This window comes from Salvelinus fontinalis, unplaced genomic scaffold (assembly GCF_029448725.1).
Source record: "Salvelinus fontinalis isolate EN_2023a unplaced genomic scaffold, ASM2944872v1 scaffold_1376, whole genome shotgun sequence".
Lineage (NCBI taxonomy): Eukaryota > Metazoa > Chordata > Actinopteri > Salmoniformes > Salmonidae > Salvelinus > Salvelinus fontinalis.
The window spans coordinates 19,116-43,670 of record NW_026601585.1 but is presented as its reverse complement, the minus strand read 5'-3'; the positions used below and the strand labels follow the sequence as shown (position 1 = coordinate 43,670).

Here is a 24,555-nt window from a genome sequence, read left to right as displayed (position 1 = left end):
GACTTCAGGGAACTAGGTGTTCTGAATTCTTCTTTAGTATTTTGTGAGTTAACTTGGATTCTTTCTTAATTAGGAAGGTGGAAATGCACGTTTTATTCTCTATAGGAGAATGTGCGAACAACAGGCAAATGTTTATCTTTTAGGCTCATTTATGAGGTAGGAAAAGGGTCCTCCTCAAGCCGGATTTCAGCATTTAGTGTTCTACGGTTCTTTGCTCTACCAACTGAGCTATCGAATGTGGAGAATTGTGGATAAACTTGAAGTGTTTTTAATTCTTCTGTATGATTAGATTCGTACACCTAGACTATTCTTTAAGGAAACTGGAAATGCAAATTTTATTCTCTATAGGGGGATGTGCGAACAAACGGCAAAAATATTTTTGTGGGCGCATTGATGAGGCAGAAAAAGGATGCTCCTTCGAGCCGGAATTGAACCAGCGACCTAAGGATTTCAGCATTGAGCACTCTACAGTCCTCCGCTCTACCAACAGAGCTTTCGAATGGACATGATGAAAATTTGGAGCAAAAGGTACATGTTTGAACTGTAGCATTGAGTTAAAACTTTTCTGCCAGATGTTGATCAACGTTGACCATTCAGCCATTGGAATGATGGGAAATAATCTGTCTGTAAACAATTTTTGGAAAAATGACTTCAGGGAACTAGGTGTTCTGAATTCTTCTTTAGTATTTTGTGAGTTAACTTGGATTCTTTCTTAATTAGGAAAGTGGAAATGCACGTTTTATTCTCTATAGGGGAATGTGCGAACAACAGGCAAATGTATATCTTTTAGGCGCATTTATGAGGTAGGAAAAGGGTCCTCCTCAAGCCGGATTTCAGCATTTAGTGTTCTACGGTCCTTTGCTCTACCAACTGAGCTATCGAATGTGGAGAATTGTGGATAAACTTGAAGTGTTTTTAATTCTTCTGTATGATTGGATTCGTACACCTAGACTATTCTTTAAGGAAACTGGAAATGCACATTTTATTCTCTATAGGGGGATGTGCGCACAAACAGCAAAAATATTTTTGTGGGCGCATTGATGAGGCAGAAAAAGGGTGCACCTTCGAACCGGATTTGAACCAGCGACCTAAGGATTTCAGCATTTAGCGTTCTACAGTCCTCCGCTCTACCAACTGAGCTATCGAAGGGACATGACGGAAATTTGGAGCAAAAGGTACATGTTTGAACTGTAGCATTGAGTTAAATCTTTTCTGCCAGATGTTGATCAACGTTGACCATTCAGCCATTGGAATGATGGGAAATAATCTGTCTGTAAACAATTTTTGGAAAAATGACTTCAGGGAACTAGGTGTTCTGAATTCTTCTTTAGTATTTTGTGAGTTAACTTGGATTCTTTCTTAATTAGGAAAGTGGAAATGCACGTTTTATTCTCTATAGGGGAATGTGCGAACAACAGGCAAATGTATATCTTTTAGGCGCGTTTATGAGGTAGGAAAAGGGTCCTCCTCAAGCCGGATTTCAGCATTTAGTGTTCTACGGTCCTTTGCTCTACCAACTGAGCTATCGAATGTGGAGAATTGTGGATAAACTTGAAGTATTTTTAATTCTTCTGTATGATTAGATTCGTACACCTAGACTATTCTTTAAGGAAACTGGAAATGCACATTTTATTCTCTATAGGGGGATGTGCGAACAAACGGCAAAAATATTTTTGTGGGCGCATTGATGAGGCAGAAAAAGGATGCTCTTTCGAGCCGGATTTGAACCAGCGACCTAAGGATTTCAGCATTTAGCATTCTACAGTCCTCCGCTCTACCAACTGAGCTATCGAAGGGACATGATGAAAATTTGGAGCAAAAGGTACATGTTTGAACTGTAGCATTGAGTTAAAACTTTTCTACCAGATGTTGATCAACGTTGACCATTCAGCCATGGGAATGATGGGAAATAATCTGTCTGTAAACAATTTTTGGAAAAATGACTTCAGGGAACTAGGTGTTCTGAATTCTTCTTTAGTATTTTGTGAGTTAACTTGGATTCTTTCTTAATTAGGAAAGTGGAAATGCAAGTTTTATTCTCTATAGGGGAATGACACTTCTTACGTCTTCCCCTGGATGCCTTTACGTGATGACGATTCCAACGGGGTCGATTGCTCGTTCACAGGCCCTACAAATGAAAAAACCCTGAAGCTAGTCATTCTTTGGGAGCTGCGTCATGAGCCTAGAGGACACCGGCGCGCACCTGTTCCAAGCGTTAGTTTAGCCTGTTATATTTCTCCGGTCATCTTTTCACTCGTTTTAGGAGTTAAAAACATCATAAGGTAGTTAATTTAAGGCGTTTTATAGCAATTTATATCCGTTTAGTGCGATTTTGGGACATTTATTTTTGCAACGATGTGAAAAGTTGGGCACGCTTTTCAGTTCATCCCGAACGCAGTTGACATTTCCACATGGCAAGAGGACAGCTTTCCACCAAAAGACGATTTCTCCCAAGAAAGGATCCTTTGCCCAAGATACTGATGGAAGAACAGCTCAAGGTAGGACATTTTTATTATGATAAATCGTGTTTCTGTCGAAACATTTTAGTGGCTTAGGACGCCATGTTTTTTGACGTAGCTTCGCTTGGCGCAAACTGTATTGAAAAGTAAGGATAAATAAAAAAATGTAATAACGCAATTGTATTAAGAATTAAATTGTCTATCAATCCCTGTCCACCCTATATTTTTTAGTCACGTTTATGAGTATTTATGTATAAGAGTAGATCACTGTCTAAGTGGCGCAAGGACATTTTCTGACCAGCTGAGCTACATTTCACATTGTCTAACCATGATTTTGGTGGCTAAATATAAACATTTTCGATCAAACTCTATATGGATTGTGTAATATGATGTTACAGGAGTGTCATCTGAAGAATTCTGAGAAGGTTAGTGAAAAAATTAATATATTTTTGGCGATGTTGACGTTATCGCCCACTTTGGCTAGAATCAATGCTGGGCTGCTATGTGCTATGTGCTATGCTAATATAACGATTTATTGTGTTTTCGCTGTAAGACACTTAGAAAATCTGAAATATTGTCTGTATTCACAGGATCTGTGTCTTTCGATTCGTGTATGCTGTGTATTTTTACGAAATGTTTGATGATTAGTAGTTAGGTAAACACGTTGCTCATTGTAATTATTCTAGTCCATTTGTGATGGTGGGTGCAATTGTAAACTATGCCATCTACCTGAAATATGCACTTTTTTCTAACAAAACCTATCCCATACCATAAATATGTTATCAGACTGTCATCTAATGAGTTTTTTTGTTGGTTAGGGGCTATAAATATCTTAGTTTAGCCGAATTGGTGATGGCTACTGGTGTTGGTGGACAAATAAAAGATGGTGGATTATGCTAATGTGTTTTTAGGTAATAGATGTACATCTTTACATATTGTGTCTTCCCTGTAAAACATTTTAAAAATCGGAAATGTTGACTGGATTCACAAGATCTGTGTCTTTCATTAGCTGTATTGGACTTTAATGTGTGAAAGTTAAATATTTTAAAAAAATATTTTTTTTGAATTTCGCGGCACTGGTTTTTCAGTGGGGGGGGGGGGGGGGTGTGCCGCTAGCGCCACGCTGATCCTAGACAGGTTAATTAGGAAAGTGGAAATGCACGTTTTATTCTCTATAGGGGAATGTGCGAACAACAGGCAAATGTATATCTTTTAGGCGCATTTATGAGGTAGGAAAAGGGTCCTCCTCAAGCCGGATTTCAGCATTTAGTGTTCTACGGTCCTTTGCTCTACCAACTGAGCTATCGAATGTGGAGAATTGTGGATAAACTTGGTGTTTTTAATTATTCTGTATGATTAGATTCGTACACCTAGACTATTCTTTAAGGAAACTGGAAATGCACATTTTATTCTCTATAGGGGGATGTGCGCACAAACAGCAAAAATATTTTTGTGGGCGCATTGATGAGGCAGAAAAAGGGTGCTCCTTCAAGCCGGATTTGAACCAGCGACCTAAGGATTTCAGCATTTAGTATTCTACAGTCCTCCGCTCTACCAACTGAGCTATCGAAGGGACATGATGAAAATTTGGAGCAAAAGGTACATGTTTGAACTGTAGCATTGAGTTAAATCTTTTCTGCCAGATGTTGATCAACGTTGACCATTCAGCCATTGGAATGATGGGAAATAATCTGTCTGTAAACAATTTTTGGAAAAATGACTTCAGGGAACTAGGTGTTCTGAATTCTTCTTTAGTATTTTGTGAGTTAACTTGGATTCTTTCTTAATTAGGAAAGTGGAAATGCACGTTTTATTCTCTATAGGGGAATGTGCGAACAACAGGCAAATGTATATCTTTTAGGCGCGTTTATGAGGTAGGAAAAGGGTCCTCCTCAAGCCGGATTTCAGCATTTAGTGTTCTACGGTCCTTTGCTCTACCAACTGAGCTATCGAATGTGGAGAATTGTGGATAAACTTGAAGTGTTTTTAATTCTTCTGTATGATTAGATTCGTACACCTAGACTATTCTTTAAGGAAACTGGAAATGCACATTTTATTCTCTATAGGGGGATGTGCGAACAAACGGCAAAAATATTTTTGTGGGCGCATTGATGAGGCAGAAAAAGGGTGCTCTTTCGAGCCGGATTTGAACCAGCGACCTAAGGATTTCAGCATTTAGCATTCTACAGTCCTCCGCTCTACCAACTGAGCTATCGAAGGGACATGATGAAAATTTGGAGCAAAAGGTACATGTTTGAACTGTAGCATTGAGTTAAATCTTTTCTGCCAGATGTTGATCAACGTTGACCATTCAGCCATGGGAATGATGGGAAATAATCTGTCTGTAAACAATTTTTGGAAAAATGACTTCAGGGAACTAGGTGTTCTGAATTCTTCTTTAGTATTTTGTGAGTTAACTTGGATTCTTTCTTAATTAGGAAAGTGGAAATGCACGTTTTATTCTCTATAGGGGAATGTGCGAACAACAGGCAAATGTATATCTTTTAGGCGCATTTATGAGGTAGGAAAAGGGTCCTCCTCAAGCCGGATTTCAGCATTTAGTGTTCTACGGTCCTTTGCTCTACCAACTGAGCTATCGAATGTGGAGAATTGTGGATAAACTTGAAGTGTTTTTAATTCTTCTGTATGATTAGATTCGTACACCTAGACTATTCTTTAAGGAAACTGGAAATGCACATTTTATTCTCTATAGGGGGATGTGCGAACAAACGGCAAAAATATTTTTGTGGGCGCATTGATGAGGCACAAAAAGGGTGCTCCTTCGAGCCGGCGACCTAAGGATTTCAGCATTTAGCATTCTACAGTCCTCCGCTCTACCAACTGAGCTATCGAAGGGACATGATGAAAATTTGGAGCAAAAGGTACATGTTTGAACTGTAGCATTGAGTTAAATCTTTTCTACCAGATGTTGATCAACGTTGACCATTCAGCCATGGGAATGATGGGAAATAATCTGTCTGTAAACAATTTTTGGAAAAATGACTTCAGGGAACTAGGTGTTCTGAATTCTTCTTTAGTATTTTGTGAGTTAACTTGGATTCTTTCTTAATTAGGAAAGTGGAAATGCACGTTTTATTCTCTATAGGAGAATGTGCGAACAACAGGCAAATGTATATCTTTTAGGCTCATTTATGAGGTAGGAAAAGGGTCCTCCTCAAGCCGGATTTCAGCATTTAGTGTTCTACGGTTCTTTGCTCTACCAACTGAGCTATCGAATGTGGAGAATTGTGGATAAACTTGAAGTGTTTTTAATTCTTCTGTATGATTAGATTCGTACACCTAGACTATTCTTTAAGGAAACTGGAAATGCACATTTTATTCTCTATAGGGGGATGTGCGAACAAACGGCAAAAATATTTTTGTGGGCGCATTGATGAGGCAGAAAAAGGGTGCTCCTTCGAGCCGGATTTGAACCAGCGACCTAAGGATTTCAGCATTTAGCATTCTACAGTCCTCCGCTCTACCAACTGAGCTATCGAAGGGACATGATGAAAATTTGGAGCAAAAGGTACATGTTTGAACTGTAGCATTGAGTTAAATCTTTTCTGCCAGATGTTGATCAACGTTGACCATTCAGCCATGGGAATGATGGGAAATAATCTGTCTGTAAACAATTTTTGGAAAAATGACTTCAGGGAACTAGGTGTTCTGAATTCTTCTTTAGTATTTTGTGAGTTAACTTGGATTCTTTCTTAATTAGGAAAGTGGAAATGCACGTTTTATTCTCTATAGGGGAATGTGCGAACAACAGGCAAATGTATATCTTTTAGGCGCATTTATGAGGTAGGAAAAGGGTCCTCCTCAAGCCGGATTTCAGCATTAAGTGTTCTACGGTCCTTTGCTCTACCAACTGAGCTATCGAATGTGGAGAATTGTGGATAAACTTGAAGTGTTTTTAATTCTTCTGTATGATTAGATTCGTACACCTAGACTATTCTTTAAGGAAACTGGAAATGCACATTTTATTCTCTATAGGGGGATGTGCGAACAAACGGCAAAAATATTTTTGTGGGCGCATTGATGAGGCAGAAAAAGGGTGCTCCTTCGAGCCGGATTTGAACCAGCGACCTAAGGATTTCAGCATTTAGCATTCTACAGTCCTCCGCTCTACCAACTGAGCTATCGAAGGGACATGATGAAAATTTGGAGCAAAAGGTACATGTTTGAACTGTAGCATTGAGTTAAATCTTTTCTACCAGATGTTGATCAACGTTGACCATTCAGCCATGGGAATGATGGGAAATAATCTGTCTGTAAACAATTTTTGGAAAAATGACTTCAGGGAACTAGGTGTTCTGAATTCTTCTTTAGTATTTTGTGAGTTAACTTGGATTCTTTCTTAATTAGGAAAGTGGAAATGCACGTTTTATTCTCTATAGGGGAATGTGCGAACAACAGGCAAATGTATATCTTTTAGGCGCATTTATGAGGTAGGAAAAGGGTCCTCCTCAAGCCGGATTTCAGCATTAAGTGTTCTACGGTCCTTTGCTCTACCAACTGAGCTATCGAATGTGGAGAATTGTGGATAAACTTGAAGTGTTTTTAATTCTTCTGTATGATTAGATTCGTACACCTAGACTATTCTTTAAGGAAACTGGAAATGCACATTTTATTCTCTATAGGGGGATGTGCGAACAAACGGCAAAAATATTTTTGTGGGCGCATTGATGAGGCAGAAAAAGGGTGCTCCTTCGAGCCGATTTGAACCAGCGACCTAAGGATTTCAGCATTTAGCATTCTACAGTCCTCCGCTCTACCAACTGAGCTATCGAAGGGACATGATGAAAATTTGGAGCAAAAGGTACATGTTTGAACTGTAGCATTGAGTTAAATCTTTTCTACCAGATGTTGATCAACGTTGACCATTCAGCCATGGGAATGATGGGAAATAATCTGTCTGTAAACAATTTTTGGAAAAATGACTTCAGGGAACTAGGTGTTCTGAATTCTTCTTTAGTATTTTGTGAGTTAACTTGGATTCTTTCTTAATTAGGAAAGTGGAAATGCACGTTTTATTCTCTATAGGGGAATGTGCGAACAACAGGCAAATGTATATCTTTTAGGCGCATTTATGAGGTAGGAAAAGGGTCCTCCTCAAGCCGGATTTCAGCATTTAGTGTTCTACGGTCCTTTGCTCTACCAACTGAGCTATCGAATGTGGAGAATTGTGGATAAACTTGAAGTGTTTTTAATTCTTCTGTATGATTAGATTCGTACACCTAGACTATTCTTTAAGGAAACTGGAAATGCACATTTTATTCTCTATAGGGGGATGTGCGAACAAACGGCAAAAATATTTTTGTGGGCGCATTGATGAGGCAGAAAAAGGGTGCTCCTTCGAGCCGGATTTGAACCAGCGACCTAAGGATTTCAGCATTTAGCATTCTACAGTCCTCCGCTCTACCAACTGAGCTATCGAAGGGACATGATGAAAATTTGGAGCAAAAGGTACATGTTTGAACTGTAGCATTGAGTTAAATCTTTTCTGCCAGATGTTGATCAACGTTGACCATTCAGCCATGGGAATGATGGGAAATAATCTGTCTGTAAACAATTTTTGGAAAAATGACTTCAGGGAACTAGGTGTTCTGAATTCTTCTTTAGTATTTTGTGAGTTAACTTGGATTCTTTCTTAATTAGGAAAGTGGAAATGCACGTTTTATTCTCTATAGGGGAATGTGCGAACAACAGGCAAATGTATATCTTTTAGGCGCATTTATGAGGTAGGAAAAAGGTCCTCCTCAAGCTGGATTTCAGCATTTAGTGTTCTACGGTCCTTTGCTCTACCAACTGAGCTATCGAATGTGGAGAATTGTGGATAAACTTGAAGTGTTTTTAATTCTTCTGTATGATTAGATTCGTACACCTAGACTATTCTTTAAGGAAACTGGAAATGCACATTTTATTCTCTATAGGGGGATGTGCGAACAAACGGCAAAAATATTTTTGTGGGCGCATTGATGAGGCACAAAAAGGGTGCTCCTTCGAGCCGGCGACCTAAGGATTTCAGCATTTAGCATTCTACAGTCCTCCGCTCTACCAACTGAGCTATCGAAGGGACATGATGAAAATTTGGAGCAAAAGGTACATGTTTGAACTGTAGCATTGAGTTAAATCTTTTCTACCAGATGTTGATCAACGTTGACCATTCAGCCATGGGAATGATGGGAAATAATCTGTCTGTAAACAATTTTTGGAAAAATGACTTCAGGGAACTAGGTGTTCTGAATTCTTCTTTAGTATTTTGTGAGTTAACTTGGATTCTTTCTTAATTAGGAAAGTGGAAATGCACGTTTTATTCTCTATAGGAGAATGTGCGAACAACAGGCAAATGTATATCTTTTAGGCTCATTTATGAGGTAGGAAAAGGGTCCTCCTCAAGCCGGATTTCAGCATTTAGTGTTCTACGGTTCTTTGCTCTACCAACTGAGCTATCGAATGTGGAGAATTGTGGATAAACTTGAAGTGTTTTTAATTCTTCTGTATGATTAGATTCGTACACCTAGACTATTCTTTAAGGAAACTGGAAATGCACATTTTATTCTCTATAGGGGGATGTGCGAACAAACGGCAAAAATATTTTTGTGGACGCATTGATGAGGCAGAAAAAGTGTGCTCCTTCGAGCCGGATTTGAACCAGCGACCTAAGGATTTCAGCATTTAGCATTCTACAGTCCTCCGCTCTACCAACTGAGCTATCGAAGGGACATGATGAAAATTTGGAGCAAAAGGTACATGTTTGAACTGTAGCATTGAGTTAAATCTTTTCTGCCAGATGTTGATCAACGTTGACCATTCAGCCATGGGAATGATGGGAAATAATCTGTCTGTAAACAATTTTTGGAAAAATGACTTCAGGGAACTAGGTGTTCTGAATTCTTCTTTAGTATTTTGTGAGTTAACTTGGATTCTTTCTTAATTAGGAAAGTGGAAATGCACGTTTTATTCTCTATAGGGGAATGTGCGAACAACAGGCAAATGTATATCTTTTAGGCGCATTTATGAGGTAGGAAAAAGGTCCTCCTCAAGCTGGATTTCAGCATTTAGTGTTCTACGGTCCTTTGCTCTACCAACTGAGCTATCGAATGTGGAGAATTGTGGATAAACTTGAAGTGTTTTTAATTCTTCTGTATGATTAGATTCGTACACCTAGACTATTCTTTAAGGAAACTGGAAATGCACATTTTATTCTCTATAGGGGGATGTGCGAACAAACGGCAAAAATATTTTTGTGGGCGCATTGATGAGGCACAAAAAGGGTGCTCCTTCGAGCCGGCGACCTAAGGATTTCAGCATTTAGCATTCTACAGTCCTCCGCTCTACCAACTGAGCTATCGAAGGGACATGATGAAAATTTGGAGCAAAAGGTACATGTTTGAACTGTAGCATTGAGTTAAATCTTTTCTACCAGATGTTGATCAACGTTGACCATTCAGCCATGGGAATGATGGGAAATAATCTGTCTGTAAACAATTTTTGGAAAAATGACTTCAGGGAACTAGGTGTTCTGAATTCTTCTTTAGTATTTTGTGAGTTAACTTGGATTCTTTCTTAATTAGGAAAGTGGAAATGCACGTTTTATTCTCTATAGGAGAATGTGCGAACAACAGGCAAATGTATATCTTTTAGGCTCATTTATGAGGTAGGAAAAGGGTCCTCCTCAAGCCGGATTTCAGCATTTAGTGTTCTACGGTTCTTTGCTCTACCAACTGAGCTATCGAATGTGGAGAATTGTGGATAAACTTGAAGTGTTTTTAATTCTTCTGTATGATTAGATTCGTACACCTAGACTATTCTTTAAGGAAACTGGAAATGCACATTTTATTCTCTATAGGGGGATGTGCGAACAAACGGCAAAAATATTTTTGTGGACGCATTGATGAGGCAGAAAAAGTGTGCTCCTTCGAGCCGGATTTGAACCAGCGACCTAAGGATTTCAGCATTTAGCATTCTACAGTCCTCCGCTCTACCAACTGAGCTATCGAAGGGACATGATGAAAATTTGGAGCAAAAGGTACATGTTTGAACTGTAGCATTGAGATAAATCTTTTCTGCCAGATGTTGATCAACGTTGACCATTCAGCCATGGGAATGATGGGAAATAATCTGTCTGTAAACAATTTTTGGAAAAATGACTTCAGGGAACTAGGTGTTCTGAATTCTTCTTTAGTATTTTGTGAGTTAACTTGGATTCTTTCTTAATTAGGAAGGTGGAAATGCACGTTTTATTCTCTATAGGAGAATGTGCGAACAACAGGCAAATGTTTATCTTTTAGGCTCATTTATGAGGTAGGAAAAGGGTCCTCCTCAAGCCGGATTTCAGCATTTAGTGTTCTACGGTTCTTTGCTCTACCAACTGAGCTATCGAATGTGGAGAATTGTGGATAAACTTGAAGTGTTTTTAATTCTTCTGTATGATTAGATTCGTACACCTAGACTATTCTTTAAGGAAACTGGAAATGCAAATTTTATTCTCTATAGGGGGATGTGCGAACAAACGGCAAAAATATTTTTGTGGGCGCATTGATGAGGCAGAAAAATGATGCTCCTTCGAGCCGGAATTGAACCAGCGACCTAAGGATTTCAGCATTGAGCACTCTACAGTCCTCCGCTCTACCAACAGAGCTTTCGAATGGACATGATGAAAATTTGGAGCAAAAGGTACATGTTTGAACTGTAGCATTGAGTTAAATCTTTTCTGCCAGATGTTGATCAACGTTGACCATTCAGCCATTGGAATGATGGGAAATAATCTGTCTGTAAACAATTTTTGGAAAAATGACTTCAGGGAACTAGGTGTTCTGAATTCTTCTTTAGTATTTTGTGAGTTAACTTTGATTCTTTCTTAATTAGGAAAGTGGAAATGCACGTTTTATTCTCTATAGGGGAATGTGCGAACAACAGGCAAATGTATATCTTTTAGGCGCATTTATGAGGTAGGAAAAGGGTCCTCCTCAAGCCGGATTTCAGCATTTAGTGTTCTACGGTCCTTTGCTCTACCAACTGAGCTATCGAATGTGGAGAATTGTGGATAAACTTGAAGTGTTTTTAATTCTTCTGTATGATTGGATTCGTACACCTAGACTATTCTTTAAGGAAACTGGAAATGCACATTTTATTCTCTATAGGGGGATGTGCGCACAAACAGCAAAAATATTTTTGTGGGCGCATTGATGAGGCAGAAAAAGGGTGCTCCTTCGAACCGGATTTGAACCAGCGACCTAAGGATTTCAGCATTTAGCGTTCTACAGTCCTCCGCTCTACCAACTGAGCTATCGAAGGGACATGATGGAAATTTGGAGCAAAAGGTACATGTTTGAACTGTAGCATTGAGTTAAATCTTTTCTGCCAGATGTTGATCAACGTTGACCATTCAGCCATTGGAATGATGGGAAATAATCTGTCTGTAAACAATTTTTGGAAAAATGACTTCAGGGAACTAGGTGTTCTGAATTCTTCTTTAGTATTTTGTGAGTTAACTTGGATTCTTTCTTAATTAGGAAAGTGGAAATGCACGTTTTATTCTCTATAGGGGAATGTGCGAACAACAGGCAAATGTATATCTTTTAGGCGCGTTTATGAGGTAGGAAAAGGGTCCTCCTCAAGCCGAATTTCAGCATTTAGTGTTCTACGGTCCTTTGCTCTACCAACTGAGCTATCGAATGTGGAGAATTGTGGATAAACTTGAAGTGTTTTTAATTCTTCTGTATGATTAGATTCGTACACCTAGACTATTCTTTAAGGAAACTGGAAATGCACATTTTATTCTCTATAGGGGGATGTGCGAACAAACGGCAAAAATATTTTTGTGGGCGCATTGATGAGGCAGAAAAAGGGTGCTCTTTCGAGCCGGATTTGAACCAGCGACCTAAGGATTTCAGCATTTAGCATTCTACAGTCCTCCGCTCTACCAACTGAGCTATCGAAGGGACATGATGAAAATTTGGAGCAAAAGGTACATGTTTGAACTGTAGCATTGAGATAAATCTTTTCTGCCAGATGTTGATCAACGTTGACCATTCAGCCATGGGAATGATGGGAAATAATCTGTCTGTAAACAATTTTTGGAAAAATGACTTCAGGGAACTAGGTGTTCTGAATTCTTCTTTAGTATTTTGTGAGTTAACTTGGATTCTTTCTTAATTAGGAAAGTGGAAATGCACGTTTTATTCTCTATAGGGGAATGTGCGAACAACAGGCAAATGTATATCTTTTAGGCGCATTTATGAGGTAGGAAAAGGGTCCTCCTCAAGCCGGATTTCAGCATTTAGTGTTCTACGGTCCTTTGCTCTACCAACTGAGCTATCGAATGTGGAGAATTGTGGATAAACTTGAAGTGTTTTTAATTCTTCTGTATGATTAGATTCGTACACCTAGACTATTCTTTAAGGAAACTGGAAATGCACATTTTATTCTCTATAGGGGGATGTGCGAACAAACGGCAAAAATATTTTTGTGGGCGCATTGATGAGGCACAAAAAGGGTGCTCCTTCGAGCCGGCGACCTAAGGATTTCAGCATTTAGCATTCTACAGTCCTCCGCTCTACCAACTGAGCTATCGAAGGGACATGATGAAAATTTGGAGCAAAAGGTACATGTTTGAACTGTAGCATTGAGTTAAATCTTTTCTACCAGATGTTGATCAACGTTGACCATTCAGCCATGGGAATGATGGGAAATAATCTGTCTGTAAACAATTTTTGGAAAAATGACTTCAGGGAACTAGGTGTTCTGAATTCTTCTTTAGTATTTTGTGAGTTAACTTGGATTCTTTCTTAATTAGGAAAGTGGAAATGCACGTTTTATTCTCTATAGGAGAATGTGCGAACAACAGGCAAATGTATATCTTTTAGGCTCATTTATGAGGTAGGAAAAGGGTCCTCCTCAAGCCGGATTTCAGCATTTAGTGTTCTACGGTTCTTTGCTCTACCAACTGAGCTATCGAATGTGGAGAATTGTGGATAAACTTGAAGTGTTTTTAATTCTTCTGTATGATTAGATTCGTACACCTAGACTATTCTTTAAGGAAACTGGAAATGCACATTTTATTCTCTATAGGGGGATGTGCGAACAAACGGCAAAAATATTTTTGTGGACGCATTGATGAGGCAGAAAAAGTGTGCTCCTTCGAGCCGGATTTGAACCAGCGACCTAAGGATTTCAGCATTTAGCATTCTACAGTCCTCCGCTCTACCAACTGAGCTATCGAAGGGACATGATGAAAATTTGGAGCAAAAGGTACATGTTTGAACTGTAGCATTGAGTTAAATCTTTTCTGCCAGATGTTGATCAACGTTGACCATTCAGCCATGGGAATGATGGGAAATAATCTGTCTGTAAACAATTTTTGGAAAAATGACTTCAGGGAACTAGGTGTTCTGAATTCTTCTTTAGTATTTTGTGAGTTAACTTGGATTCTTTCTTAATTAGGAAAGTGGAAATGCACGTTTTATTCTCTATAGGGGAATGTGCGAACAACAGGCAAATGTATATCTTTTAGGCGCATTTATGAGGTAGGAAAAAGGTCCTCCTCAAGCTGGATTTCAGCATTTAGTGTTCTACGGTCCTTTGCTCTACCAACTGAGCTATCGAATGTGGAGAATTGTGGATAAACTTGAAGTGTTTTTAATTCTTCTGTATGATTAGATTCGTACACCTAGACTATTCTTTAAGGAAACTGGAAATGCACATTTTATTCTCTATAGGGGGATGTGCGAACAAACGGCAAAAATATTTTTGTGGGCGCATTGATGAGGCACAAAAAGGGTGCTCCTTCGAGCCGGCGACCTAAGGATTTCAGCATTTAGCATTCTACAGTCCTCCGCTCTACCAACTGAGCTATCGAAGGGACATGATGAAAATTTGGAGCAAAAGGTACATGTTTGAACTGTAGCATTGAGTTAAATCTTTTCTACCAGATGTTGATCAACGTTGACCATTCAGCCATGGGAATGATGGGAAATAATCTGTCTGTAAACAATTTTTGGAAAAATGACTTCAGGGAACTAGGTGTTCTGAATTCTTCTTTAGTATTTTGTGAGTTAACTTGGATTCTTTCTTAATTAGGAAAGTGGAAATGCACGTTTTATTCTCTATAGGAGAATGTGCGAACAACAGGCAAATGTATATCTTTTAGGCTCATTTATGAGGTAGGAAAAGGGTCCTCCTCAAGCCGGATTTCAGCATTTAGTGTTCTACGGTTCTTTGCTCTACCAACTGAGCTATCGAATGTGGAGAATTGTGGATAAACTTGAAGTGTTTTTAATTCTTCTGTATGATTAGATTCGTACACCTAGACTATTCTTTAAGGAAACTGGAAATGCACATTTTATTCTCTATAGGGGGATGTGCGCACAAACAGCAAAAATATTTTTGTGGGCGCATTGATGAGGCAGAAAAAGGGTGCTCCTTCGAACCAGATTTGAACCAGCGACCTAAGGATTTCAGCATTTAGCGTTCTACAGTCCTCCGCTCTACCAACTGAGCTATCGAAGGGACATGATGGAAATTTGGAGCAAAAGGTACATGTTTGAACTGTAGCATTGAGTTAAATCTTTTCTGCCAGATGTTGATCAACGTTGACCATTCAGCCATTGGAATGATGGGAAATAATCTGTCTGTAAACAATTTTTGGAAAAATGACTTCAGGGAACTAGGTGTTCTGAATTCTTCTTTAGTATTTTGTGAGTTAACTTGGATTCTTTCTTAATTAGGAAAGTGGAAATGCACGTTTTATTCTCTATAGGGGAATGTGCGAACAACAGGCAAATGTATATCTTTTAGGCGCGTTTATGAGGTAGGAAAAGGGTCCTCCTCAAGCCGGATTTCAGCATTTAGTGTTCTACGGTCCTTTGCTCTACCAACTGAGCTATCGAATGTGGAGAATTGTGGATAAACTTGAAGTGTTTTTAATTCTTCTGTATGATTAGATTCGTACACCTAGACTATTCTTTAAGGAAACTGGAAATGCACATTTTATTCTCTATAGGGGGATGTGCGAACAAACGGCAAAAATATTTTTGTGGGCGCATTGATGAGGCAGAAAAAGGGTGCTCTTTCGAGCCGGATTTGAACCAGCGACCTAAGGATTTCAGCATTTAGCATTCTACAGTCCTCCGCTCTACCAACTGAGCTATCGAAGGGACATGATGAAAATTTGGAGCAAAAGGTACATGTTTGAACTGTAGCATTGAGATAAATCTTTTCTGCCAGATGTTGATCAACGTTGACCATTCAGCCATGGGAATGATGGGAAATAATCTGTCTGTAAACAATTTTTGGAAAAATGACTTCAGGGAACTAGGTGTTCTGAATTCTTCTTTAGTATTTTGTGAGTTAACTTGGATTCTTTCTTAATTAGGAAAGTGGAAATGCACGTTTTATTCTCTATAGGGGAATGTGCGAACAACAGGCAAATGTATATCTTTTAGGCGCATTTATGAGGTAGGAAAAGGGTCCTCCTCAAGCCGGATTTCAGCATTTAGTGTTCTACGGTCCTTTGCTCTACCAACTGAGCTATCGAATGTGGAGAATTGTGGATAAACTTGAAGTGTTTTTAATTCTTCTGTATGATTAGATTCGTACACCTAGACTATTCTTTAAGGAAACTGGAAATGCACATTTTATTCTCTATAGGGGGATGTGCGAACAAACGGCAAAAATATTTTTGTGGGCGCATTGATGAGGCACAAAAAGGGTGCTCCTTCGAGCCGGCGACCTAAGGATTTCAGCATTTAGCATTCTACAGTCCTCCGCTCTACCAACTGAGCTATCGAAGGGACATGATGAAAATTTGGAGCAAAAGGTACATGTTTGAACTGTAGCATTGAGTTAAATCTTTTCTACCAGATGTTGATCAACGTTGACCATTCAGCCATGGGAATGATGGGAAATAATCTGTCTGTAAACAATTTTTGGAAAAATGACTTCAGGGAACTAGGTGTTCTGAATTCTTCTTTAGTATTTTGTGAGTTAACTTGGATTCTTTCTTAATTAGGAAAGTGGAAATGCACGTTTTATTCTCTATAGGAGAATGTGCGAACAACAGGCAAATGTATATCTTTTAGGCTCATTTATGAGGTAGGAAAAGGGTCCTCCTCAAGCCGGATTTCAGCATTTAGTGTTCTACGGTTCTTTGCTCTACCAACTGAGCTATCGAATGTGGAGAATTGTGGATAAACTTGAAGTGTTTTTAATTCTTCTGTATGATTAGATTCGTACACCTAGACTATTCTTTAAGGAAACTGGAAATGCACATTTTATTCTCTATAGGGGGATGTGCGAACAAACGGCAAAAATATTTTTGTGGACGCATTGATGAGGCAGAAAAAGTGTGCTCCTTCGAGCCGGATTTGAACCAGCGACCTAAGGATTTCAGCATTTAGCATTCTACAGTCCTCCGCTCTACCAACTGAGCTATCGAAGGGACATGATGAAAATTTGGAGCAAAAGGTACATGTTTGAACTGTAGCATTGAGTTAAATCTTTTCTGCCAGATGTTGATCAACGTTGACCATTCAGCCATGGGAATGATGGGAAATAATCTGTCTGTAAACAATTTTTGGAAAAATGACTTCAGGGAACTAGGTGTTCTGAATTCTTCTTTAGTATTTTGTGAGTTAACTTGGATTCTTTCTTAATTAGGAAAGTGGAAATGCACGTTTTATTCTCTATAGGGGAATGTGCGAACAACAGGCAAATGTATATCTTTTAGGCGCATTTATGAGGTAGGAAAAAGGTCCTCCTCAAGCTGGATTTCAGCATTTAGTGTTCTACGGTCCTTTGCTCTACCAACTGAGCTATCGAATGTGGAGAATTGTGGATAAACTTGAAGTGTTTTTAATTCTTCTGTATGATTAGATTCGTACACCTAGACTATTCTTTAAGGAAACTGGAAATGCACATTTTATTCTCTATAGGGGGATGTGCGAACAAACGGCAAAAATATTTTTGTGGGCGCATTGATGAGGCACAAAAAGGGTGCTCCTTCGAGCCGGCGACCTAAGGATTTCAGCATTTAGCATTCTACAGTCCTCCGCTCTACCAACTGAGCTATCGAAGGGACATGATGAAAATTTGGAGCAAAAGGTACATGTTTGAACTGTAGCATTGAGTTAAATCTTTTCTACCAGATGTTGATCAACGTTGACCATTCAGCCATGGGAATGATGGGAAATAATCTGTCTGTAAACAATTTTTGGAAAAATGACTTCAGGGAACTAGGTGTTCTGAATTCTTCTTTAGTATTTTGTGAGTTAACTTGGATTCTTTCTTAATTAGGAAAGTGGAAATGCACGTTTTATTCTCTATAGGAGAATGTGCGAACAACAGGCAAATGTATATCTTTTAGGCTCATTTATGAGGTAGGAAAAGGGTCCTCCTCAAGCCGGATTTCAGCATTTAGTGTTCTACGGTTCTTTGCTCTACCAACTGAGCTATCGAATGTGGAGAATTGTGGATAAACTTGAAGTGTTTTTAATTCTTCTGTATGATTAGATTCGTACACCTAGACTATTCTTTAAGGAAACTGGAAATGCACATTTTATTCTCTATAGGGGGATGTGCGAACAAACGGCAAAAATATTTTTGTGGACGCATTGATGAGGCAGAAAAAGTGTGCTCCTTCGAGCCGGATTTGAACCAGCGACCTAAGGATTTCAGCATTTAGCATTCTACAGTCCTCCGCTCTACCAACTGAGCTATCGAAGGGACATGATGAAAATTTGGAGCAAAAGGTACATGTTTGAACTGTAGCATTGAGATAAATCTTTTCTGCCAGATGTTGATCAACGTTGACCATTCAGCCATGGGAATGATGGGAAATAATCTGTCTGTAAACAATTTTTGGAAAAATGACTTCAGGGAACTAGGTGTTCTGAATTCTTCTTTAGTATTTTGTGAGTTAACTTGGATTCTTTCTTAATTAGGAAGGTGGAAATGCACGTTTTATTCTCTATAGGAGAATGTGCGAACAACAGGCAAATGTTTATCTTTTAGGCTCATTTATGAGGTAGGAAAAGGGTCCTCCTCAAGCCGGATTTCAGCATTTAGTGTTCTACGGTTCTTTGCTCTACCAACTGAGCTATCGAATGTGGAGAATTGTGGATAAACTTGAAGTGTTTTTAATTCTTCTGTATGATTAGATTCGTACACCTAGACTATTCTTTAAGGAAACTGGAAATGCAAATTTTATTCTCTATAGGGGGATGTGCGAACAAACGGCAAAAATATTTTTGTGGGCGCATTGATGAGGCAGAAAAATGATGCTCCTTCGAGCCGGAATTGAACCAGCGACCTAAGGATTTCAGCATTGAGCACTCTACAGTCCTCCGCTCTACCAACAGAGCTTTCGAATGGACATGATGAAAATTTGGAGCAAAAGGTACATGTTTGAACTGTAGCATTGAGTTAAATCTTTTCTGCCAGATGTTGATCAACGTTGACCATTCAGCCATTGGAATGATGGGAAATAATCTGTCTGTAAACAATTTTTGGAAAAATGACTTCAGGGAACTAGGTGTTCTGAATTCTTCTTTAGTATTTTGTGAGTTAACTTTGATTCTTTCTTAATTAGGAAAGTGGAAATGCACGTTTTATTCTCTATAGGGGAATGTGCGAACAACAGGCAAATGTATATCTTTTAGGCGCATTTATGAGGTAGGAAAAGGGTCCTCCTCAAGCCGGATTTCAGCATTTAGTGTTCTACGGTCCTTTGCTCTACCAACTGAGCTATCGAATGTGGAGAATTGTGGATAAACTTGAAGTGTTTTTAATTCTTCTGTATGATTGGATTCGTACACCTAGACTATTCTTTAAGGAAACTGGAAATGCACATTTTATTCTCTATAGGGGGATGTGCGCACAAACAGCAAAAATATTTTTGTGGGCGCATTGATGAGGCAGAAAAAGGGTGCTCCTTCGAACCGGATTTGAACCAGCGACCTAAGGATTTCAGCATTTAGCGTTCTACAGTCCTCCGCTCTACCAACTGAGCTATCGAAGGGACATGATGGAAATTTGGAGCAAAAGGTACATGTTTGAACTGTAGCATTGAGTTAAATCTTTTCTGCCAGATGTTGATCAACGTTGACCATTCAGCCATTGGAATGATGGGAAATAATCTGTCTGTAAACAATTTTTGGAAAAATGACTTCAGGGAACTAGGTGTTCTGAATTCTTCTTTAGTATTTTGTGAGTTAACTTGGATTCTTTCTTAATTAGGAAAGTGGAAATGCACGTTTTATTCTCTATAGGGGAATGTGCGAACAACAGGCAAATGTATATCTTTTAGGCGCGTTTATGAGGTAGGAAAAGGGTCCTCCTCAAGCCGAATTTCAGCATTTAGTGTTCTACGGTCCTTTGCTCTACCAACTGAGCTATCGAATGTGGAGAATTGTGGATAAACTTGAAGTGTTTTTAATTCTTCTGTATGATTAGATTCGTACACCTAGACTATTCTTTAAGGAAACTGGAAATGCACATTTTATTCTCTATAGGGGGATGTGCGAACAAACGGCAAAAATATTTTTGTGGGCGCATTGATGAGGCAGAAAAAGGGTGCTCTTTCGAGCCGGATTTGAACCAGCGACCTAAGGATTTCAGCATTTAGCATTCTACAGTCCTCCGCTCTACCAACTGAGCTATCGAAGGGACATGATGAAAATTTGGAGCAAAAGGTACATGTTTGAACTGTAGCATTGAGATAAATCTTTTCTGCCAGATGTTGATCAACGTTGACCATTCAGCCATGGGAATGATGGGAAATAATCTGTCTGTAAACAATTTTTGGAAAAATGACTTCAGGGAACTAGGTGTTCTGAATTCTTCTTTAGTATTTTGTGAGTTAACTTGGATTCTTTCTTAATTAGGAAAGTGGAAATGCACGTTTTATTCTCTATAGGGGAATGTGCGAACAACAGGCAAATGTATATCTTTTAGGCGCATTTATGAGGTAGGAAAAGGGTCCTCCTCAAGCCGGATTTCAGCATTTAGTGTTCTACGGTCCTTTGCTCTACCAACTGAGCTATCGAATGTGGAGAATTGTGGATAAACTTGAAGTGTTTTTAATTCTTCTGTATGATTAGATTCGTACACCTAGACTATTCTTTAAGGAAACTGGAAATGCACATTTTATTCTCTATAGGGGGATGTGCGAACAAACGGCAAAAATATTTTTGTGGACGCATTGATGAGGCAGAAAAAGTGTGCTCCTTCGAGCCGGATTTGAACCAGCGACCTAAGGATTTCAGCATTTAGCATTCTACAGTCCTCCGCTCTACCAACTGAGCTATCGAAGGGACATGATGAAAATTTGGAGCAAAAGGTACATGTTTGAACTGTAGCATTGAGATAAATCTTTTCTGCCAGATGTTGATCAACGTTGACCATTCAGCCATGGGAATGATGGGAAATAATCTGTCTGTAAACAATTTTTGGAAAAATGACTTCAGGGAACTAGGTGTTCTGAATTCTTCTTTAGTATTTTGTGAGTTAACTTGGATTCTTTCTTAATTAGGAAGGTGGAAATGCACGTTTTATTCTCTATAGGAGAATGTGCGAACAACAGGCAAATGTTTATCTTTTAGGCTCATTTATGAGGTAGGAAAAGGGTCCTCCTCAAGCCGGATTTCAGCATTTAGTGTTCTACGGTTCTTTGCTCTACCAACTGAGCTATCGAATGTGGAGAATTGTGGATAAACTTGAAGTGTTTTTAATTCTTCTGTATGATTAGATTCGTACACCTAGACTATTCTTTAAGGAAACTGGAAATGCAAATTTTATTCTCTATAGGGGGATGTGCGAACAAACGGCAAAAATATTTTTGTGGGCGCATTGATGAGGCAGAAAAATGATGCTCCTTCGAGCCGGAATTGAACCAGCGACCTAAGGATTTCAGCATTGAGCACTCTACAGTCCTCCGCTCTACCAACAGAGCTTTCGAATGGACATGATGAAAATTTGGAGCAAAAGGTACATGTTTGAACTGTAGCATTGAGTTAAATCTTTTCTGCCAGATGTTGATCAACGTTGACCATTCAGCCATTGGAATGATGGGAAATAATCTGTCTGTAAACAATTTTTGGAAAAATGACTTCAGGGAACTAGGTGTTCTGAATTCTTCTTTAGTATTTTGTGAGTTAACTTTGATTCTTTCTTAATTAGGAAAGTGGAAATGCACGTTTTATTCTCTATAGGGGAATGTGCGAACAACAGGCAAATGTATATCTTTTAGGCGCATTTATGAGGTAGGAAAAGGGTCCTCCTCAAGCCGGATTTCAGCATTTAGTGTTCTACGGTCCTTTGCTCTACCAACTGAGCTATCGAATGTGGAGAATTGTGGATAAACTTGAAGTGTTTTTAATTCTTCTGTATGATTGGATTCGTACACCTAGACTATTCTTTAAGGAAACTGGAAATGCACATTTTATTCTCTATAGGGGGATGTGCGCACAAACAGCAAAAATATTTTTGTGGGCGCATTGATGAGGCAGAAAAAGGGTGCTCCTTCGAACCGGATTTGAACCAGCGACCTAAGGATTTCAGCATTTAGCGTTCTACAGTCCTCCGCTCTACCAACTGAGCTATCGAAGGGACATGATGGAAATTTGGAGCAAAAGGTACATGTTTGAACTGTAGCATTGAGTTAAATCTTTTCTGCCAGATGTTGATCAACGTTGACCATTCAGCCATTGGAATGATGGGAAATAATCTGTCTGTAAACAATTTTTGGAAAAATGACTTCAGGGAACTAGGTGTTCTGAATTCTTCTTTAGTATTTTGTGAGTTAACTTGGATTCTTTCTTAATTAGGAAAGTGGAAATGCACGTTTTATTCTCTATAGGGGAATGTGCGAACAACAGGCAAATGTATATCTTTTAGGCGCGTTTATGAGGTAGGAAAAGGGTCCTCCTCAAGCCGAATTTCAGCATTTAGTGTTCTACGGTCCTTTGCTCTACCAACTGAGCTATCGAATGTGGAGAATTGTGGATAAACTTGAAGTGTTTTTAATTCTTCTGTATGATTAGATTCGTACACCTAGACTATTCTTTAAGGAAACTGGAAATGCACATTTTATTCTCTATAGGGGGATGTGCGAACAAACGGCAAAAATATTTTTGTGGGCGCATTGATGAGGCAGAAAAAGGGTGCTCTTTCGAGCCGGATTTGAACCAGCGACCTAAGGATTTCAGCATTTAGCATTCTACAGTCCTCCGCTCTACCAACTGAGCTATCGAAGGGACATGATGAAAATTTGGAGCAAAAGGTACATGTTTGAACTGTAGCATTGAGATAAATCTTTTCTGCCAGATGTTGATCAACGTTGACCATTCAGCCATGGGAATGATGGGAAATAATCTGTCTGTAAACAATTTTTGGAAAAATGACTTCAGGGAACTAGGTGTTCTGAATTCTTCTTTAGTATTTTGTGAGTTAACTTGGATTCTTTCTTAATTAGGAAAGTGGAAATGCACGTTTTATTCTCTATAGGGGAATGTGCGAACAACAGGCAAATGTATATCTTTTAGGCGCATTTATGAGGTAGGAAAAGGGTCCTCCTCAAGCCGGATTTCAGCATTTAGTGTTCTACGGTCCTTTGCTCTACCAACTGAGCTATCGAATGTGGAGAATTGTGGATAAACTTGAAGTGTTTTTAATTCTTCTGTATGATTAGATTCGTACACCTAGACTATTCTTTAAGGAAACTGGAAATGCACATTTTATTCTCTATAGGGGGATGTGCGAACAAACGGCAAAAATATTTTTGTGGGCGCATTGATGAGGCAGAAAAAGGGTGCTCCTTCGAGCCGGATTTGAACCAGCGACCTAAGGATTTCAGCATTTAGCATTCTACAGTCCTCCGCTCTACCAACTGAGCTAGCGAAGTGAGATGATGAAAATTTGGAGCAAAAGGTACATGTTTGAACTGTAGCATTGAGTTAAATCTTTTCTACCAGATGTTGATCAACGTTGACCATTCAGCCATGGGAATGATGGGAAATAATCTGTCTGTAAACAATTTTTGGAAAAATGACTTCAGGGAACTAGGTGTTCTGAATTCTTCTTTAGTATTTTGTGAGTTAACTTGGATTCTTTCTTAATTAGGAAAGTGGAAATGCACGTTTTATTCTCTATAGGGGAATGTGCGAACAACAGGCAAATGTATATCTTTTAGGCGCATTTATGAGGTAGGAAAAGGGTCCTCCTCAAGCCGGATTTCAGCATTTAGTGTTCTACGGTCCTTTGCTCTACCAACTGAGCTATCGAATGTGGAAAATTGTGGATAAACTTGAAGTGTTTTTAATTCTTCTGTATGATTGGATTCGTACACCTAGACTATTCTTTAAGGAAACTGGAAATGCACATTTTATTCTCTATAGGGGGATGTGCGCACAAACAGCAAACATATTTTTGTGGGCGCATTGATGAGGCAGAAAAAGGGTGCTCCTTCGAGCCGGATTTGAACCAGCGACCTAAGGATTTCAGCATTTTGCATTCTACAGTCCTCCGCTCTACCAACTGAGCTATCGAAGGGGTTAGAGAATGAACTTATTCCTGGCTTTGCGGCCTTTTAGGTTATGTTGATATAGGACTCGTTTGACTGTGGATATAGATACTTTTGTACCTGTTTCCTCCTGCATCTTCACAAGGTCATTTGCTCTTGTTCTGGGATTGATTTGCACTTTTCGCACCAAAGTAATTTAATCTCTAGGATACAGAACGCATCTCCTTCCTGAGCTGTATGACGGCTGCGTGGTCCCATGGTGTTTATACTTGCGTACTATTGTTTGTACAGATGAACGTGGTACCTTCCGGCGTTTGGAAATTGCTCCCAAGGATGAACCAGACTTGTGTAGGTCTACAATTTATTTCTGAGGTCTTGGCTGAATTCTTTTGATTTTCCCATGATATCAAGCAAAGAGGCACTGAGTTTGAAAGTAGGCCATGAAATAAATCTACAGGTACACCTCCAATTGACTCAAATAATGTCAATTAGCCTATCAGAAACTTCTAAAGCCATGACATCATTTTCGGGATATTTCCAAGCTGTTTAAAACTTCTACTGCCTCTGAAACCC

At 39.1% G+C, this 24,555-nt stretch overlaps 24 non-coding genes across 24 annotated transcripts; all 24 read right to left on the bottom strand.

Moving 5' to 3' along the window:
• Positions 1–1,060: 1,060 nt before the first annotated feature.
• Positions 1,061–1,149, bottom strand: trnay-gua (transfer RNA tyrosine (anticodon GUA)). Its single transcript is given in 2 exon segments — positions 1,061–1,096; positions 1,113–1,149. It is a non-coding gene; the product is annotated as a tRNA-Tyr (tRNA).
• A 558-nt stretch (positions 1,150–1,707) lies between these two features.
• Positions 1,708–1,796, bottom strand: trnay-gua (transfer RNA tyrosine (anticodon GUA)). The gene is given in 2 exon segments: positions 1,708–1,743; positions 1,760–1,796. It is a non-coding gene; the product is annotated as a tRNA-Tyr (tRNA).
• A 2,147-nt stretch (positions 1,797–3,943) lies between these two features.
• trnay-gua (transfer RNA tyrosine (anticodon GUA)) lies at positions 3,944–4,032 on the bottom strand. Its single transcript is given in 2 exon segments — positions 3,944–3,979; positions 3,996–4,032. It is a non-coding gene; the product is annotated as a tRNA-Tyr (tRNA).
• Positions 4,033–4,590: 558 nt separating this feature from the next.
• Positions 4,591–4,679, bottom strand: trnay-gua (transfer RNA tyrosine (anticodon GUA)). Its single transcript is given in 2 exon segments — positions 4,591–4,626; positions 4,643–4,679. It is a non-coding gene; the product is annotated as a tRNA-Tyr (tRNA).
• Positions 4,680–5,873: 1,194 nt separating this feature from the next.
• Positions 5,874–5,962, bottom strand: trnay-gua (transfer RNA tyrosine (anticodon GUA)). The gene is given in 2 exon segments: positions 5,874–5,909; positions 5,926–5,962. It is a non-coding gene; the product is annotated as a tRNA-Tyr (tRNA).
• A 558-nt stretch (positions 5,963–6,520) lies between these two features.
• On the bottom strand, positions 6,521–6,609 carry trnay-gua (transfer RNA tyrosine (anticodon GUA)). The gene is given in 2 exon segments: positions 6,521–6,556; positions 6,573–6,609. It is a non-coding gene; the product is annotated as a tRNA-Tyr (tRNA).
• Positions 6,610–7,167: 558 nt separating this feature from the next.
• trnay-gua (transfer RNA tyrosine (anticodon GUA)) lies at positions 7,168–7,255 on the bottom strand. The gene is given in 2 exon segments: positions 7,168–7,202; positions 7,219–7,255. It is a non-coding gene; the product is annotated as a tRNA-Tyr (tRNA).
• A 558-nt stretch (positions 7,256–7,813) lies between these two features.
• trnay-gua (transfer RNA tyrosine (anticodon GUA)) lies at positions 7,814–7,902 on the bottom strand. Its single transcript is given in 2 exon segments — positions 7,814–7,849; positions 7,866–7,902. It is a non-coding gene; the product is annotated as a tRNA-Tyr (tRNA).
• Positions 7,903–9,096: 1,194 nt separating this feature from the next.
• trnay-gua (transfer RNA tyrosine (anticodon GUA)) lies at positions 9,097–9,185 on the bottom strand. The gene is given in 2 exon segments: positions 9,097–9,132; positions 9,149–9,185. It is a non-coding gene; the product is annotated as a tRNA-Tyr (tRNA).
• Positions 9,186–10,379: 1,194 nt separating this feature from the next.
• On the bottom strand, positions 10,380–10,468 carry trnay-gua (transfer RNA tyrosine (anticodon GUA)). Its single transcript is given in 2 exon segments — positions 10,380–10,415; positions 10,432–10,468. It is a non-coding gene; the product is annotated as a tRNA-Tyr (tRNA).
• Positions 10,469–11,673: 1,205 nt separating this feature from the next.
• trnay-gua (transfer RNA tyrosine (anticodon GUA)) lies at positions 11,674–11,762 on the bottom strand. Its single transcript is given in 2 exon segments — positions 11,674–11,709; positions 11,726–11,762. It is a non-coding gene; the product is annotated as a tRNA-Tyr (tRNA).
• A 558-nt stretch (positions 11,763–12,320) lies between these two features.
• trnay-gua (transfer RNA tyrosine (anticodon GUA)) lies at positions 12,321–12,409 on the bottom strand. The gene is given in 2 exon segments: positions 12,321–12,356; positions 12,373–12,409. It is a non-coding gene; the product is annotated as a tRNA-Tyr (tRNA).
• Positions 12,410–13,603: 1,194 nt separating this feature from the next.
• trnay-gua (transfer RNA tyrosine (anticodon GUA)) lies at positions 13,604–13,692 on the bottom strand. The gene is given in 2 exon segments: positions 13,604–13,639; positions 13,656–13,692. It is a non-coding gene; the product is annotated as a tRNA-Tyr (tRNA).
• A 1,194-nt stretch (positions 13,693–14,886) lies between these two features.
• trnay-gua (transfer RNA tyrosine (anticodon GUA)) lies at positions 14,887–14,975 on the bottom strand. Its single transcript is given in 2 exon segments — positions 14,887–14,922; positions 14,939–14,975. It is a non-coding gene; the product is annotated as a tRNA-Tyr (tRNA).
• Positions 14,976–15,533: 558 nt separating this feature from the next.
• Positions 15,534–15,622, bottom strand: trnay-gua (transfer RNA tyrosine (anticodon GUA)). Its single transcript is given in 2 exon segments — positions 15,534–15,569; positions 15,586–15,622. It is a non-coding gene; the product is annotated as a tRNA-Tyr (tRNA).
• A 1,194-nt stretch (positions 15,623–16,816) lies between these two features.
• On the bottom strand, positions 16,817–16,905 carry trnay-gua (transfer RNA tyrosine (anticodon GUA)). Its single transcript is given in 2 exon segments — positions 16,817–16,852; positions 16,869–16,905. It is a non-coding gene; the product is annotated as a tRNA-Tyr (tRNA).
• A 1,194-nt stretch (positions 16,906–18,099) lies between these two features.
• trnay-gua (transfer RNA tyrosine (anticodon GUA)) lies at positions 18,100–18,188 on the bottom strand. Its single transcript is given in 2 exon segments — positions 18,100–18,135; positions 18,152–18,188. It is a non-coding gene; the product is annotated as a tRNA-Tyr (tRNA).
• Positions 18,189–19,393: 1,205 nt separating this feature from the next.
• Positions 19,394–19,482, bottom strand: trnay-gua (transfer RNA tyrosine (anticodon GUA)). Its single transcript is given in 2 exon segments — positions 19,394–19,429; positions 19,446–19,482. It is a non-coding gene; the product is annotated as a tRNA-Tyr (tRNA).
• A 558-nt stretch (positions 19,483–20,040) lies between these two features.
• On the bottom strand, positions 20,041–20,129 carry trnay-gua (transfer RNA tyrosine (anticodon GUA)). The gene is given in 2 exon segments: positions 20,041–20,076; positions 20,093–20,129. It is a non-coding gene; the product is annotated as a tRNA-Tyr (tRNA).
• Positions 20,130–20,687: 558 nt separating this feature from the next.
• Positions 20,688–20,776, bottom strand: trnay-gua (transfer RNA tyrosine (anticodon GUA)). The gene is given in 2 exon segments: positions 20,688–20,723; positions 20,740–20,776. It is a non-coding gene; the product is annotated as a tRNA-Tyr (tRNA).
• Positions 20,777–21,981: 1,205 nt separating this feature from the next.
• Positions 21,982–22,070, bottom strand: trnay-gua (transfer RNA tyrosine (anticodon GUA)). The gene is given in 2 exon segments: positions 21,982–22,017; positions 22,034–22,070. It is a non-coding gene; the product is annotated as a tRNA-Tyr (tRNA).
• Positions 22,071–22,628: 558 nt separating this feature from the next.
• Positions 22,629–22,717, bottom strand: trnay-gua (transfer RNA tyrosine (anticodon GUA)). Its single transcript is given in 2 exon segments — positions 22,629–22,664; positions 22,681–22,717. It is a non-coding gene; the product is annotated as a tRNA-Tyr (tRNA).
• Positions 22,718–23,275: 558 nt separating this feature from the next.
• trnay-gua (transfer RNA tyrosine (anticodon GUA)) lies at positions 23,276–23,364 on the bottom strand. The gene is given in 2 exon segments: positions 23,276–23,311; positions 23,328–23,364. It is a non-coding gene; the product is annotated as a tRNA-Tyr (tRNA).
• A 558-nt stretch (positions 23,365–23,922) lies between these two features.
• Positions 23,923–24,011, bottom strand: trnay-gua (transfer RNA tyrosine (anticodon GUA)). Its single transcript is given in 2 exon segments — positions 23,923–23,958; positions 23,975–24,011. It is a non-coding gene; the product is annotated as a tRNA-Tyr (tRNA).
• Between the last annotated feature and the right edge of the window lie 544 nt (positions 24,012–24,555).